This window comes from Zingiber officinale, chromosome 4B (genome assembly GCF_018446385.1).
Source record: "Zingiber officinale cultivar Zhangliang chromosome 4B, Zo_v1.1, whole genome shotgun sequence".
NCBI lineage: Eukaryota > Viridiplantae > Streptophyta > Magnoliopsida > Zingiberales > Zingiberaceae > Zingiber > Zingiber officinale.
Window position 1 is genome coordinate 3,236,152 of NC_055993.1, and position 17,703 is coordinate 3,253,854.

General features: G+C 36.9%; 1 long non-coding RNA gene across 1 annotated transcript; it reads left to right on the top strand.

Annotated features, from left to right (window-relative positions):
* The first annotated feature begins 4,329 nt into the window (after window positions 1-4,329).
* On the top strand, window positions 4,330-4,645 carry LOC121977319. The gene is made up of 3 exons (XR_006110785.1): window positions 4,330-4,380; window positions 4,461-4,518; window positions 4,603-4,645. It is a non-coding gene; the product is annotated as an uncharacterized LOC121977319 (long non-coding RNA).
* The last annotated feature ends 13,058 nt before the right edge of the window (window positions 4,646-17,703 follow it).

Consider the following 17,703-nt stretch of genomic DNA (forward strand, 5'->3'; position numbering starts at 1 on the left):
ATAGCAAACTCCCTTACCCTCTTTCATAAAAGTTATGTTTATTATGTTTAAATTCTTATAATTGACTTTTCTCTCCCCCTTTGATATAAATCAAAAATAGTACTAAGTAGAGAGAAAGTTGTAAAATATTTATTCTATTTAACTTTATGCTCCCCCTGAAGGGTAGTACTTAAAAACTTAGCTAATTTTTAAGCATTTGAAAGTGAGTCAATTTTTTCTGTTTTAAAAACTTGCCTAAACTTAGCTTTTGAAAATAAGTGCTTGGATAAACACTTAGTTTAATTTTTAACATAGACTTAGCTAATTATTTTGTCAAGTACTTAGCTTTCAAAAGAAGTGGATTAAAAACTTGGCATTAAAAATTAAGGCTTTTTTAGAAAAAAACTTAGTCAAAAGTGCTCAACTTAAAATAAATTTTGATTAAAGCTTAGTTTTAAAAAATAATTATAAAAACTAAGTTAAGTACTTAGATCCTTTTTTTTAATTAAAGACTTAGCTAAACTTCAGCTTTGAAAAATACTTAGTTTTCTTAACAAAGACTTGTTAGAATGTATACTAAAAGTCTAGTTTTTTGTAAACATTTATTTTGAAATAAGAATCACATTGGTCAAAATCTCTACATTTATGATAAATATAGTTGTCCATTTAATTTATATTGTAAAAAACATGGTATGAGGAGACACACAGAAGATCATGTTATCAGTTCCTTATAAATTATAAACAATTGCTCACAACCAAGATGGAATGGGACAAACCATTGGAGTGGTTGTAGTGTAATTAGGTATTAGTTTATCTTGACTAATAAATTACACTAGTACACTATGAGTGTATTAAGTAGAACCATTTGAGGTTGTTCTTTTTATACTGACTACATAAAAGAATAAAACCTCTATTATTATGAAAGTGTGTATTCTTAATCATGATATAATAACAAACACGTATACTTAATATTTATTTTTTTAATTTATCAAAGGGTATAATTTAGTTCGTTAAATCAATATGTCCGATAAGTTGGGAAATGATATTATTTATATGGTATGTTGTTGATTATAGAACGAAACTGTATCCTAGTAATCTAAGTTGATGATATCCCCTTAAGGAGCTCATAAGGATTGTCATGTAAATCCTGCAGGTGGATTTAGTCCGACATTACAATAAGGTTGAGTGGTACTACTCTTGGAGCTAGATATTAATTAAGTGAGTGTCAGTAACTCATTTAATTAATGGACATTCGATATCTTAAACACAGGGAGATTGACACACTCATAATAAGAAGGAGCTCATAATGTAATTTGGGATTGGTGCGGTAGTTTAATAATAGCTCTTTAGTGATATGAGTTATTATTGATGAACTTGAGTTAGGTGTTCGGGGCAAACACGGGAAGCTCAAGCTCATCGGGAGACCAAAACCAAAATCCTCCTCTCGGTCCCTATTGTAGCCTCTTATATATAATCTTATATCCACCCAAAGCCTAGCCTCTTAGCCCATGCTAGGGGCCGGCCCCTATCCTTGCTTGGAGCCCAAGCAAGGGGCTGGCCAAGCCAAGCTTGGAGCTCAAGCTAGGGCCGGCCAAGCCTTGCTTGGTGCCCAAGCAAGTGGTCGGCCAAGTAAGGAAAGGAAAGGAAAATTTTATTAAAAATAAAATTTTGATAAAATCTTTCCTTTATGTTTTTATCCACATGATTTTAAAAGAGAGTTTTTAATTTTAAAATCTTTCCTTTTATAGATTTTCTACAAAGCATTAAAAGAGAGATTAGATATCTTTCCTTATTTGTAGATATCTATAATGTTAAAAGAAAGATTTTAATTTTTAAGAAAACTTTCCTTTTTTGTAACTATGATATAAAAGGAGTTTTATTTTTAAAATCTTATATTTTATAGATATCCATAAAAGGATTTAAAAGAGAGAGATTTTAATTTATAAAATATTCCTTTTATAGCTAACTACAAAAGGGATATTTTAAAAGAGAGATTTTAATTTTTGTTTAAAATCTTTCCTTGTTTTTTTAACAAGAGGTGGCCGGCCATGTCATGAATAGAAAAGAAAGTTTTATTTTTTGTTATAAAACTTTCCCTTTTTGGATTCACCAAGGATTATAAAAGAGAGGTAAAGGGTGCCTTCATGGAACACAACTTCCATTCTATTGTTCCTCTCTCTTTTCCTTTGGTGGCCGACCCTCTTCCTTTCTCTCTTTTCCTTTTGTTTTCCACATTGTGGCCGGCGACATCAAGTCTACTAGGAGCTTTGGTGGCCGGTTACTTGGAGGAGAAGAAGAAGAGAAAGGAGGCCCTCTTGTCTAGATCCCTTTGGTGGCCGGAGCTTGGAGGAAGAGAAGAAGCCTTTGGTGGATTTCTTCTTGGTAGATCGTCGCCCACACAATGTCCAAGAGAAGAAGAGGAATAAAATAGAAGATCAAGAGGTTTTTATTAACAAAGAAAGGTATAACTAGTTGTCTTATTCCGCATCATACTAGTTTTCTTTGTACGAATTTTTGAATTACCAAACACAAGAGGCTAATGATTCTAGGAAATCGAATTTATGTTTTGATATTGTGTTTCTTTTGTTTTTCGATCTTGTGATTCGATTATTCTTAGTGGTTAAACCTAGGGTTATTATAAGGAGATTAAATATTGAATTTCGTTGAAAGGCTTTGTCTAGGAAGTGGTGGATGATCCCATACCCAAGAATATCTAGTGGCTCGCCATGTTTAACCTGGAAGCCGATCTTTGAAATAAATATTTAATTAACTTTGTAACATGGGTGGATTGGATTAATAATGTTAAGCATCGTTTGTGATCCAAGTCTAAACTTTAAGAACAGATAAGTTGAACTTGGAATCAATAATGTTAAGTTCTGTTTGCGATTCCAAATTTAATTTTTAAAGAACACAATAGGTTGCTAGGAAAGGTTCGGGACTTATACAAAATTTTTGTAAGGGGAACCAGTACGATATTCCGAATAGCAACCTACAATTGGTATTAGAGCTAGGATATTGCCTCTCTGTGTTTGGTTTTTCAGTTTAATTATGCACATGTCATACATATTTTAGGCATGATAATAGTAGGATGTGCAAATAGATTAATTCTATGGTTGCAGGTTGTTGGTTGGTCCTAGGAGGATCGTACCGACACTACAACAAAAACCCTCATAGACATCAGTGGAACAACAACTGTTTTAAGCAAAAACCAATGTCTTTGAGTATTTTACACCGGTTTTTCCAAAAACCGGTGTCTATGAGCGCAGATTTTCGCTAATAGACATCGGTTTTTTTAGCCGATGTCTATGAGTACCCATTTTTCATTAATAGACAACGGTTTTAATAATGGTTTTTAAAACCGATGTCTATGATAATTTTCTTGTTCTATCTACGAAATCGGATAGTAAAAAACTGTTGTTAAAAGTGATGTTAATGAACTAAAATAAAATAATTTAATTTTTCCACCAATACTTAGTTAAAATTTTCAACACTTCAACTCACCTAAACCTATTAATTAGTTAAACTGTTCTATTTAATTAGTTATTATTTTCAATACTTAGTTAAACTGTTCTATTTAATTTAATTTTCCTAAACCTATATGACGCGGTCCACGGGAGGCAAAGACAGAGAGCCGTCTTCGGGCGACTCACCTTCTCCGCCTCTATCTTCTCCTCCCCTCCCATCGCCGACCCAATCTCGACCTCCTTCATTCTCCCAAATCGAAGCAGACAGAAACAGAGATCGGAGATCTGTGTTTCCGATTCACCGCTCGATCCGCCAAGATGCAGATAGGTTCCGAGAAGGTGTCGTCGCTCGATCTCTTGTCGGTCGTCGTCGCCTCCCTCTCCGACGGATATGGGCTCGATTCCGGCACCGGGGATGCGTTCGTGGAGAACCGGCTGCTGATCGCCGTCCTGAGCATCGTCATCGTCGTGCTCGTAGGTTGCGTGGCAATCTTCTTCATCTGGCGATCGAGCGGAAGGAAGCCCGCCGAGCCGCCGAAGCCGCTAGTGGTGAAGACCCAGATGGATACAGAGGAGGACCAAGGGAAGAAGAAGGTCACCGTCTTCTTCGGGACGCAGACCAGGACGGCTGAGGGGTTCGCGAAGGTTAGGGTTTTTATCCGAGTAGTTCATTTTTTGAATTTTTCTCCCATGATCTTAGATTTTCCCCCCTTCTAGGCGCTGGCTGAGGAGGCAAAAGCACGGTACCCTAATGCCATATTTAAACTCGTGGATATCATAAGATCATCTTCCTTCTGTTTCAGATAATTGGAAATACTACTGATTAATTGACTGATCTGTAGTTAGTTTCCTCAATTATAGGACGAATATGCTACTGAGGATGATGAGTACGAGGAGAACCTGAAAAGGAGAGCTTGGCTTTGTTCTTCTTGGCTACGTAAGTTGAAAGCCGTGAATTTTTGTTTTATAAACGATCGGTTTCCTCAAAGTTTGAGTTGATCCCTTTGTTTTCTTTAGGTATGGAGATGGCGAGCCTACTGATAATGTTGCCCGGTTCTACAAATGGTTTACAGAGGTTCCGGAAGCATGCACATTTAGTTAATCTATTCTACCAATAATCCTTTTGCCATGATCGATTGCTGATTATTAGTTTTTATAGGGGAAAGAGAGAGGAACCTGGTTGGAAAATCTTCAATTTGGTGTGTTTAGTTTGGGCAATCAGAAATATGAACATTTTAATAAGGTTTTGCTTGATGAAATTGTCAGTATTCTTTTTGTGGGAATTGCTTGGCTGATATATTTGTGTATTGTGTCCTTGCAAAGGTTGTTGTGATGGTCGATGAACTGCTTCATGAGCAAGGTATATAGTCGATTTATTTAGTTTGTGATTTGACTAAGTCACATATGCTCCTAAAGCTGATTTTAAATCCTATCTCCAGTTGCAAGCTCAAAGTTCATGCATTTCATTTTTCTAGAGAATTTAACTTGTTTTGTAGACTAATTGTTACTCTAAAAACTTGTAAAGTCAACATGGTATGAGGAGTTACCTATGTCAACGGCTGATTACCTCAATTTTGAAAAAGTCCTGAGTCCTTCGCTTATTGTTCAATTCTTAATTCAGTTCGGATTGTCAAGTACTCTTCCTTCTATCTGATTATGTCTATAGTAATACTTTATGATGCAGATTTCGATATTTACTTTGATGTTCATGTATGAAGTTTTGAGTTCTTTATGAACTAGCCTAGCATACGACAATCTTCAAATTTTCTACTCTCAGGATAAGAATGTACAATAGTGAGCTTGTGGGATATAGATCAAACTTAATCATTTGGCACTATCTGCTTATGATTGACCCGTGGTTTTACTGCAAGCCCCTCTGAATTCCATGTTGCATTATCACCCCCTGAAATACTAGCATCACTGTAGGGATAGAATTGGTTATGGTATAGTTTTGACAAGGATTTCCAGGCAGGTTATAGGAATTATGAAACCAAGAGGAACCTAGTGTAATTAGGTCTAAAGGATAGTATTGATTATGATATAGTTTTGACAAGGATTTCCAATAGGTTATAACCATTTGAAACAAAGAGGAGCCTAGTGTAATTAGGTCTAAAGGCGATGTTGCTGATTTTATTGGCCGACTTCTGGAATCAACCATTTTTTTCCTTTTCTTGGCCGATTTTATTTCTTCAACATTTTCCTCTAATTGATATCATTTTGTGTAGAATGCTCTTCTCAAGTTTACACAGTTATTGAAGGCCAAAGAGCAAGTTGTAGCTGGTAAAATGTACTACCTGACTCTGGAGGATAATGATTGTGGATCCAAAAAACAATATGAGGCTAAAGTTTGGGTCAAGCCTTGGATGAACTTCATGGAGCTTGAGGATTTTAAGCCACTGACTGATAGCCCTAGTACCTCCTCACAAGGTATGGTTGCTTTATTTGCTACCATTCATTCTCGCCAAAACTATTTCTTTTTAAAATCCCTATTTTCTCAGATAAGTTGATTCAAAAAATGCCTTTCGCCAAGGCGTGTATTGTGGCTCATATACCTTTTTCTGTTACCGAACAGATCACCAAAATATGAGTTCATTCTTTCTCATTCATTTTTTTTTCTTTATCCAGGTGAATGATAATTTAGTTTGCTAAAGTTTCAATCCCCACAAGAGAACTTCATGGCGTGCACAGATGTGTGGTTTTGTTGCTGCCTTCCACAGTATATTTAACGAAGTTCTGTATATATGTGGTATGATATTGTTATAGCTTGTAAATTTTAATGAAATGGGCATTGCAAATTTTAATTAGTTTATTTTTGATAGATAGTAAATTTTAATTCACTTGAGTTGCTTCATACATATGAAGCGACTGTTTAATGTGTGTTGAATTTGTTTATCCTTGTTATGCAGACAAGAAGCAATTGGAGCAAAGTAGTGAAGGGGAGAAGAAAGAAAGTGTTGGTGCTCCTTCCGAGAACAGAATCTTAAAGCAGAAGAAATCCAAGAAAGAAAAATCATCAAAGGAACAGGAGGAGCTTGATCAGAATCAGGAGAAAGGAGACATTGAAGCTGAAGTGGCAGATGCATCTGCAGTTGACGTAAAGGAAAGGATAAAGAAGGTGGCCTCCATGAGGTAGAAGAAATCAAGCAAAGAGATGGATGCCGAACAGTTGAATAAAAGGGTTTCTTACTTAAGTAGTAGGCTAATTAGTACCTCAACTAGTCAATTGGTGGATACGGACTTGATGCGTATAATATGTTGATGTGTATAATATTTATGTGTTGGTTACATGGATATTGACTTGTCTATATAATATCGGTTTTTCACTGTTTCGGAAATCGAATCTGTGTCGTTAAACAATATTGATATTACATCGGGTTTTCACAAAACCGGTGTCATTAATTAATATTACATCGGTCGTATACCGCTACCAAAACTGGTGTTATTAACATATAATATTACATCGGTTTTACATCCGGTGTCGTTAAGTGATACTACATCGGTTTTAACCCGATGTCTAAAATGGCAGACCTTTTACATCGCCTTCATAGACATCGGTCTAAAATGTAATAGACACCGGTGGAAAACCGATGTCTATGAGGGTTTTTGTTGTAGTGCGGTTTCACTGTACAAAAATTTTGTACAAGTGTCGAACCTTTTCCTAAACAAGCTATTGTATTCTTTAGAAGTTAAATTAGGAATCGTAAACGAAACTTAACATTATTGATTCAAAATTTAACTTATCTGTTCTTAAATGGTTTAGACTTGGATCGCAAGTGGAACTTAACACTATTGATCCAAATCAACCTATGTTATAAATTCAATTAAATATTAATTTCCAAAATTGACTTTCAGGACTGCATGGCGAGGCACATGACCTTCTTGGGTATGGGAGCATCCACCACCGCCTAGATAAAGCCTTTTAAGAAACCTAATATTTAATTTCCTTATATAACTCTAGGTTTAACCAAAAAGAGCAATCGAATCACAAATTCAAAAAATAAAACAAAAGAAACACAAATTCGAAACAAATCTGAAAACTCTAAAATCATATATGCCTCTTGTGTTTGGTATTTCCAAAAATAACTATAAAAAAAAACTAGTATGATGCGGAAAACAATTGTAACGACCCGCCTTCTACTAACTAAGCTGTAAGGTCGGGGGTTACATTATGCTAACTATTCTTGTTCGGAAAAGAACTGAACTAATTAAAACACACTGCTATTTACTATAAAGTCTGGAAATTATACTCCGAATACACTTCTGACGTTGTACATATGCTAAAGAAGGGAGCTTAACTTTCTATTTGATCAAAAAGCTGAACTTAGACATTTTTAGTTGCAGTCAGACATTCCAATCGATCGGATGATCGATTGGAGTTGTCTGATCGATCCGCTGATCGATTCAACTCGCTACTGTGCACGGGGTCAAATCTGGATCGATCGGCTGATCGATCCAGCCTGGCCAATCGATCCGATGATCGATTCAGAGGCTCTCTGTTCACAGAAATTAAATTCCCGATCGATCAGCTGATCGACCCATGGCCGATCGATCAGCTAATCGATTCAACAGCTCTCTGTACGCGGAAGTCGCGTCTCAATCGATCGGCTGATCGATCGAGGATTCCTCAATCGATCAGCTGATCGATTCCATAGCATTTTGTGCACGGGGAGATTCTCCCAATCGATCGACTGATCGATTGGGGTTCTGATTTCAGCAGAAACCCACCCGAACTCATTCAGAATCTTCATAAATCACTAAACTATGAAACAATACTACTAGACATGACTTTATACATATTTTACCATCTATCATCAAGACAACTAACAGTCTATGCATGACATAAGTCATAGAATCCCAATTCATGATATTTAACATCCTAAGAATAAAGAAGTATCTAAAAACATAAATACAAGGTCTTTAGATGGGCTACTCCCCAAGGGTCTTTATTCCAGGTTCCTTCACACACACATCACATTGCATTGTCCTCCAGCCTCCGCTAATCCGTCTTTCCTTTACCTTTATCTACAGTATAAGGAAAATGCAACTACAAGCTTGGAAGCTTAGTAAGAAATCATCTACCTCACAAAACATGCATTTGAGAAATCATGCTTTTTAAAAGATGCTATGCTGATATGCAAGCTGAGAATCATACTAGAAATACTAGAACATGGCACATGAGTATATAAATCATGGCAATCAAGAACTAAATATAAAGTTATCTGCTATATCTATAGAAAACTGAACTGAAACTAAGCTGAATCCACTTATCTGTTTTGTGAAGTTTGAAAACTATTTTCATAAATAGATAAAAATACTAAACATGCTGCTGATGGACCCGACAACTGTACTTGTTATGCGCGCATCCCTAGCTAGGCCCGAGGTAACAAGTCCCGAATCTAGTAGGGTTACTAGGTTATCTAAACCTAGGGACGACTATAGGAGCCCAACCCAAGGACAACTGAAGTCCAGTACAATGCCACTGATAAAGTAAAATACTGTTTATAAACTAATTTTGTCATATCTTGCTTTTACTAGGTTATCTAAACCTAGAACAAGGTTATCTGAACCTAGAGGCGACTATAGGAGCCCACCCATTGGACCGTAGTCCCATATAACTGAAGCAAGACCCTGTATGTTATGAAAATACATCTATGGCATTTAACTATACTATTAAAAATGCCTACTGTGGTATATGACTATACTAGTCATTTTATCGAGCACCTGGTGTGCTCTAATTCTGCATATGGCTACACTAAGATCATAAAAGCGGACTAGGACCATAAAAGCATACAAATAGCTACTTATACTGCATGTGAGGGGTTACTCACATCCTGCGCTAGTTTTCTTACGAATCTGATCGCTAGTTTTCCGGAGAAGAATATCTTTTCGACGATCTTCTTACGTCTATACTTTCTTCTCGCGAAGGGGAGCGTCCTCGTGCCGGAATTGTCGTCGGAAGGTGCTCCTATGGCCCTAGGGTGAAACCCTAGGTTTTCTTGGACTTGGGCGCCGAGAGGGTGAAGAGGAGGAAGGGTTTCGGCAGTGAGGGTGAGGGAAGAGAGTTTCCGATCCAAAATAATAACTCTCCACTTAATTTCCCTATTTATATTAAGTGGTAAATACGCCTCAACCAACCCTTAAATATAATTGTTCTCCTTTCCTTTCAGCACACCTCTGCTAGGGCCCCTTGGTTACTAAAGTCATCTATAAGGCATAGAGTCTAATAGGTCTCGGGTTCGATTCCCGCTTAAGTTGTTTTATGTTTTTTATTTATTTTTGATACTTCGGCTATTCTAAAAATTCCATAAACATATTCTAAAATTCCAGAAAAATGATAGAATATTTCTAAAATTAATTTGAGAATTTTCGGGCGTTACAACAATTACTAGTTATACCTTTCTTTGTAAGCAAATAACCTCTTGACCTTCTACCGTATTGCTCTTCTAATCTCGGACGTTGTGTGGACAACGATCTTCTGAGACGAGAACTACCAAGCTCCTTCTTCTCCAAGCTAGATTCGGACACCATCAATTCTCCAAGAGAAGTAGAGGTTCGGCCATCACCACCAAGCTCCAAGGGATGCTAGAAACAAAGTCTCCTTTCTCTCCTTCTTCTCCTAGCTAGAACCGGCCACCATCACCAACTCCAAAAGAAAGATGAAACCGGCCACTAAAGAAGAAGAGAAGAGGAGAGGGAGAACCTCTAGGGCCGGCCATACCAAGGAGAAAAAGCGAGGAAGAAAAGAATAGAGTTCACCTCTTGAAGGCACCTCTAATCCCTCTTTTATAATCCTTGGTCTTGGCAAATAAGGAAATTTAAATAAAAACTTCCTTAATTCTTTTGCCATGAAAAGGAAAATTTTAATTAATTAAAATTAAAATCCTTTTCTTAATTGTAATGGTCGGCCACTTTAAACTCCAAAACAAGGAGAGTTTTAATTAACACACGAATTAAAAACTTGCTAATTTGTTTCCGGAAATTTATAAAAAAAATTCTCCAATAATTTTTCCCTTCATGGTGGATTATAAAAAGGAATTTTTATAAATTAAAATCTTTCTTTTAAACATGTGGACAATTTTCCAAAAAGGAAAGTTATCTCTAAAAATTAAAATCTCCTTTCAATCTACAAATAAGGAAAGATATCAAATCTTTTCTAAATCTTTTGTAGAAACTTATAAAATAAATATTTAATTTTAAACTCTCTTTTAAATCATGAACATGGTTAAAAAAGGAAAGTTTTCTCAAAATTAAAATCTACCTTTCAATCTACAAATAAGGAAATATTTCAAATCTTTTCTTAATCTTTTGTAGAAAGTTATAAAAGAAAAGATTTAAATTTTAAACTCTCTTTTAAAACCATGGAATCCACATAAGAAAAATTTGTAAATAAAATCCCTTTTAATGTGATGTGGCCGACCACATCATGCTTGGATTCCAAGCATTGGCCGGCCACCAACTTGGCTCAACCACTTGGTCTTGGTTGGCCCTAGCTTGGGTTCCAAGCTAGCTTGGCCGGCCCCCTTGGGTTGGGTAAGAAGTGGTATGTGGTGGGTATAAATCTCTATATACAAGAGGCTACGATAGAGACCGAGAGGAGGAATTGGATTTGGTCTCCAGATGAAATTAAGTTTCCCATGTTCGCCCCGAACACACAACTTAACTTCATCAATAATAATTCATACCACTAAAGAATTATTATTGAACTACCGCACCAATCCTAAATTACATTTTGGGCTCCTTCTTATTATGAGTGTATTAGTCTCCCTGTGTTTAAGATGTCGAATGTCCACTAATTAAATGAGTTACTGATAACTCACTTAATTAATATCTTAGTCCAAGAGTAGTACCACTCAACCTCATCGTCATGTCGGACTAAGTCCACTTGCAGAGTTTAACATGACAATCCTTATGAGCTCCTCTTGGGGTCATTCTCAACCTAGATTACTAGGGCACAGTTTCCTTCTATAATCAACAACACACACTATAAGTAATATCGTTTCCCAACTTATCGGACTTATTGATTTATCGAGCTAAATCTCATTCATTGATAAGTCAAAGAAATAAATACTAAATATATGTGTTTGTTATTATATTAGAATTAAGAGCACACACTTTCATAATAAATAAGGTCTAGTTCTTTTATCAAGTCAGTATAAAAAGAACTTACCTAAAATGGTCCTACTTGTTGGTGCAACCTTAGGTCAAGGTTGACCTGGGTGACCCGACTCGAGTTGACCTGACTCGAGGTATATTTTGATGTTTGACAAGAATAGAGAAGTTGTATTTTGATGTTTGACAAGAATAGAGAAGTTGTATTTTGATGTTTGACAAGAATAGGAACTTGGGGGATTGTGGGTGAAACCTTTGGTTAAGGTTGACCTGGTTGACCCGACTTGAGTTGACCTGATTCGGGAAAAGTCCAAGTATGGAAGCTTGGCATGGGAGGTTGGAGAGGGCTCGGTAGCTCGTTCTCTGGACTGGATGGAGTCGGAGAGGGCTCGGTAGCTCGTTCTCCGGACTAGGTCAGAGAGGGCTCGGTAGCTCATTCTCCGAACTAGGTCAGAGAGGGCTCGGTAGCTCGTTCTCCGGACTAGGTCAGAGAGGGCTCGGTAGCTCGTTCTCTAGACTGGATGGAGTCGGAGAGGGCTCGGTAGCTCATTCTCCGGACTAGGTCAGAGAGGGCTCGGTAGCTCATTCTCTGGACCGGACGAAGTCGGAGAGGGCTCGGTAGCTCGTTCTCCGGATTAGGTCCGAGAGAGCTCGGTAGCTCGTTCTCTGGACCGGACGTGGAAGTCGGAGAGGGCTTTGTAGCTCGTTCTCTGGACTAGGTCAGAGAGGGCTCGGTAGCTCATTCTCTGGACCGGACGTGGAAGTCGGAGAGGGCTCAGTAGCTCATTCTCCGAACTAGGTCAGAGAGGGCTCGGTAGCTCGTTCTCTAGATCAGGAAGGCTTTAGGGTTTAAGGCTGGGAAATTGGATCGGTCTGCTGACCGATCCAGTGATACTATGGGTATCTGGATCGGTCTGCTGACCGATCCAGTGATACACTGATTCTCATTGTGGGTCATCTAATCGGTCTGGTGACCGATCAGTAACCAAACAGATTGGGAGAAGGAATAGGAGGGATCGGTCTGTGGACCGATCCACCTATGGCCTGATCGGTCTGTGGAATGATCCACCTATGGCCTGATCGGTCTGTGTGAGCTTCCCTCGGCTAGACTCCAACTGATCAGTTGCTGCTGTTGTTGGCATCCGTGAAGTGGTTGCTTCATCACCAGTCGACGAGAAGGCAAGCAAACTAGTGTTTTTAAATTCATATTGTTCTTGGCTTCTTGCTTTATCTTTATACTCCGATCTTGCTGTTGCAAGAGAGATTGTGGTGAGGTTTCTCCACCCAGAAGGAGTTTTTATTAGCCGATTTTCCGGGGTCTCATCCACCGACGGATTGATAGGATTCGTCCACCTTACGGACACGCCGAGGAGTAGGAGTATCATCTCTGAACCTCGTTATATCTTCGCGTTTGAGGTTTGATATTCTCCTGTTTCGTTTCTATCTTTTATTTCCGCTGCGCTAACTAAAATTGTAGGAAGAAACGTGAATTTGGGGTCGGCTATTCACACCCCCCCCCCTCTCTAGCCGCGTCCGAAGGTCCTAACACTACTCAATACACTTAGAGTGTACTAGTATAATTTATTAGTCAAGATAAAATAATCCCTAATCACACTACGACTTTACCGACGGTTTGTTCCTTTCCATCTTAGTCGTGAGCAACTGTTTATAATTTATAAAAAAACTGATAACATGATCTTCTGTGCGTGACACCACACACCATGTTATTTACGATATAAATTAATTAAACAACTACACTTAACATAAATGTAGATATTTTTTACTAATGTGATTTTTTATTTCAAAATAAATGTTCACAAAAGCTAGATTTTTAGTATAAACTCTAACATAGACATCCTAGATCCAACTATTATGACCCTAATGTGTTTGTCTGTGATTGGACCCTCGGACATGTCGAGGGTATTTTATGTGTGTGTATGATTATATGTATTAAATACAACAGGAGCTGTATTAGTTTTAGGATTTTACTTTTTGCTCGATCTAGATTACATGTACATTCCTTCGTAGAATATAGGATCGATAAATGTAAAATTCTATTTTTGTCATGGATCGTATCCTTGCGAGGCGTGGTACTATTTGAGGACCAGAGGCGTAGCGGAAACAGAAGTAAGATAGATGCGACAACTAGACCCGATTGCGGTGGCTAAAGATGGCAACAGCTAGGGTTGGCAGCACATAGAGGATAGTGATGGAAGAGACCATAATAGTTGGAAAATTATTTTCCCATATTTATTGCTTTTTATTTGCTATGATGTGTGTGTGCATGTGATGTGTGCTTGCATAATAAAATCCTCATCTTAAATAACTAAGTGGGAGAGTGATTTATAGATAAATTTCACGGTCTCAATTATTGGTTTGCAAGTGATGCAAACAAACTTGCGCGTTGACTCTGAGTGCCTCCCTCCACATCGGATGAGTTTATTTGCGGATCACTAGATCAAACTTCCTTTATGGATGGTTATAGGAAATTATTTAGGAGCGTGTGATTTTCTCCAACTGAAGAGACACAATCCAATTTAATGGACTAAGTATCAAGTAATGGTATACACTTAGGCGCATTTAATAGTATTCTCCCCAACGGAGTCACTGCTATTATTTGTGTGATCAAAGGAATACCAACTATTAATTTTATTTTTCATAAAATTAGGATGACAAGAATAAAATTAATGAGTAAAACCTCCTCTTACAAATGTTTGAATTTGTATACGTCCACACTAACGTAACTTACAAAATTCACGGTGTTTTGAGGTGTTGGTGAATTTAAATAATATTATTTGAGGACTCAATATTATTCTAAATTCTAAAGTATTGACCAAAACCTATTTTATGATTCTTAGGATGACTTTCAATCCTCTCGCTATTATTCTGAAAGAAAACAAACTTACTGGTCCAAATTACATAGATTGGAAAAAAACTTGGACATTGTCTTAACTGCTGAAGGCTATAAGTTTGTACTGTTAGAGGTCTGCCCTAATGAGCCTAATAGTGATTCTAGTGAAGAGAAAATTGCGTATCATAAGAAATTGATCAAGGCAGATGAGATGACGCGGTGTTACATTTTGGCTTCTATGTCAAATGTGCTGCAACATCAGTATCAGTTCATGCCTACAGCCTATAATATGATGTACAATCTCAAGGAAATTTTCGAATACCAGAATCAGACTACTAGGCAAGAGACTACAAGAAACTTAATGACAGTCACCATGTCTAAGGGGATACCCATAAGGGATCATATCCTAAAAATGATGGCTAACTCGTCTTTGCCAAAAATACTAATAGATAAATTAGTCAATTCATTCCGTTTTGGTTATGACATTGTTGATAGGAAAAAAGTTTTAATGAACTTTAACTAGGATAAACTTGGTTATGCATTTGATGGTAATAAAGATAGTCAATAAGATTGTATAAGCATTGCAATGCAATGCAAGTATTTGGAATATTCATCTATTTTCTTCACAAAATTCACTATATTAATTGTCGATTTTGTTTCTCTCGATAATGAACATCTCTATAAATATCATAACAACTCCTACGAGTGAAAGTTTTTTTTTAAAATTTTTTTTACAAGATCTCAATAAAGCTTCCCACTGTTGTAATCTCTCCAAATTAAAAAAATCAAATGTTTCTTTGTACTTTTTAAATGCTTCAAATTATACTTTTATAGAAGAACGAGCTTTATGATTATATAGGGAAAGTAGTTTTTTAGCTGAACTGGATTAAACCGCGCCACCATGGGTGACATGTCTTGGCCGTATCAGATGTTAGAATATGAAACACGATCGTGCCAAGTAACACAATCAATCTATACTTGTTATTGAAAAATTCGATCGGTTCAATTAATTTAAAAATATTTTAGTGGCTCTATTTTGACTAAATCAGTTCGGTCCGTATATACGTTCAATATTAAACTTATTGTTCGGTCTTAAATCTTTCCTGCACCCTTACCTCTTAACCATAGCTATGCATCAATGCCCTAATTAACAAAGCCAAAGGCCACCTATGTTGCACAATCAATGCAATCAACTGCACATGTCCTTATATTTTTCAGAGATTGACATAAGAATACTGGACTGATAGATAGTCCGCTGTAAAGGTTTCCTAATTATTTTGGTGACTGGTAATTTTTTTTTTATGAAACTGGATAGTTACTCTAGAATTAATGGGCATAAGCCTAATACATGATGTCAATTAAAAAAAATTAAGACAAACAAAGTGTTATTAATACCAGTTATAAAGCAAGCCACCATTTTCTTTCTGGAAGGTTACAAATGAGCTTAACCCAATATCCATAGCCAAGAGTCTGAATGGGAGAGGAGATGCCGAGATAGGCGAGATTCAAGAACGCTAGAAAAATATATTCGATAGATATTTGAAATTATCAAATTCGAGTCGAAATCTTTTCTTTTTCATAATTTAAATATAAATGCAGATAATTTATATTGCCGGACATCTTTATTATATAAAAAAGACACCCAAATATGGACCTAGCCACAAATACACATCCATACTTCATCATAATACTCCTGCAAGAGCCTCCTCTTGCCACCGGCCGGTGGTACAATGATCAGTTGCGCTTTGCACGGCTTGCAACCATTGCACTTGTTGTGACATTTGGGCGGAGCCGATCCTATGGCTATCCGCCTCCATTCCTTGGTTGTGACCTCATTGTTCATCTGCGCATTAGAGCTTTCTTCACTTGCGATCTCAGCATGTATTCCTCTACCTGATAATAGATTAAGACAATGATCATATATTGGAAAAAAAAAGGATATTAACTACAAATAATTGCCCGGATTATACCATTAATGATGGAGAAGGAAATAATGAGACATAGAGCCACAATTCCTTTCAATTCCATTGACAAAATATTAGATTTGTTATGTGAGAGGAGCAACAAATACAGTGGTAAAAGGTGGAACCACCACCCTAGGCCCCCGGCCCCGGCCAAATACAGTGAATATATCGATGGATTATGAATTGAAACTATATTTCCAAAACTAACCGCTAATTATTGTGAAATAATTATTCGTATACAAGGAATTTATTTATTGTCATTATTTTTAGTTATTATGGAAACTCTTTAATTCTATTTTTATGCCACACAATGTATTGAAAGGAAAAAAATATTAAAATAAATTATCTTACTATTTTTATTATAAATTTTTCTCTGTACTCTTTTATGACTAATTGGATGTGCAAAATAAAATTAGTAATTTTCATAGATATATCAATATCTAAAGTTTGAGATTAGCTGTATTATTAGAGTTTGAGATTTAGCTTTAATTGAGATTTTTTTTATTAATTAATTAGAAATTTAGAATAATATTTGGTCTTACAACTTAAAATTGGTAACAATATGAGCATTAAAAACTTCTATAAAAATTTTGGGATAGCGATGTTAAAAAGTATATTTTTGGTAACTTTTTTTTGGCTAACATCAAATATGTTAGTAAATTAATTTTTTTTATAAGGAAAAAAAAATTATAGTAGTAGGATTTTTTATGATATAAAAAATTAAATTAATTATTTAATAAAGTATGTTCACTGTATTATATTACTAAAATTTGATATTTTTTATTATACTTTTTCCGCCTTTCGGTCTTAAATTAATAAAAATAAAAATAATTTTCTTATTTAAATCGTAAATTAAATAAAAAAAATAAAAACTTAATTATTTTATTGGAACAGCTTGTTGTTTCAGTTCCCCGATGGACCGGCGGCGGCGTCATCCTTGCCCTCGCACTACTTCTCATAACCCGCCACGCCCTTCTCCTCGCCTCCACCTCCGCAGCTTCCCCTCAGCATCTGTCCCCCTCCCTCCCCGCTGCTCCTCCGCCTGTGCTTTCTGCTTTCCTCCACTCTCACCGGATCCCTGGCCTCGACGATCCCTTCCCTGCCCGCAATTTCACCGCCTTGCCGCCTCAGCTCGGCACTTTGAACTCGAGTATGGCCGTGTGGGCTCATATGCGTGCTCTCCTCGTCAGTTCCGACGCGCTCCCTGGTACCACAGACGGTGTGTTGGAGGCATCTATTGCGTGGAAGGAGCTGTGGGTCTGTCTGAGCGAGAGGATCGATGGCAAAGAGGTCTCTTTTGTGCTCCCTGATGTTGCCCAGCTCGAGAAGAGGAGCT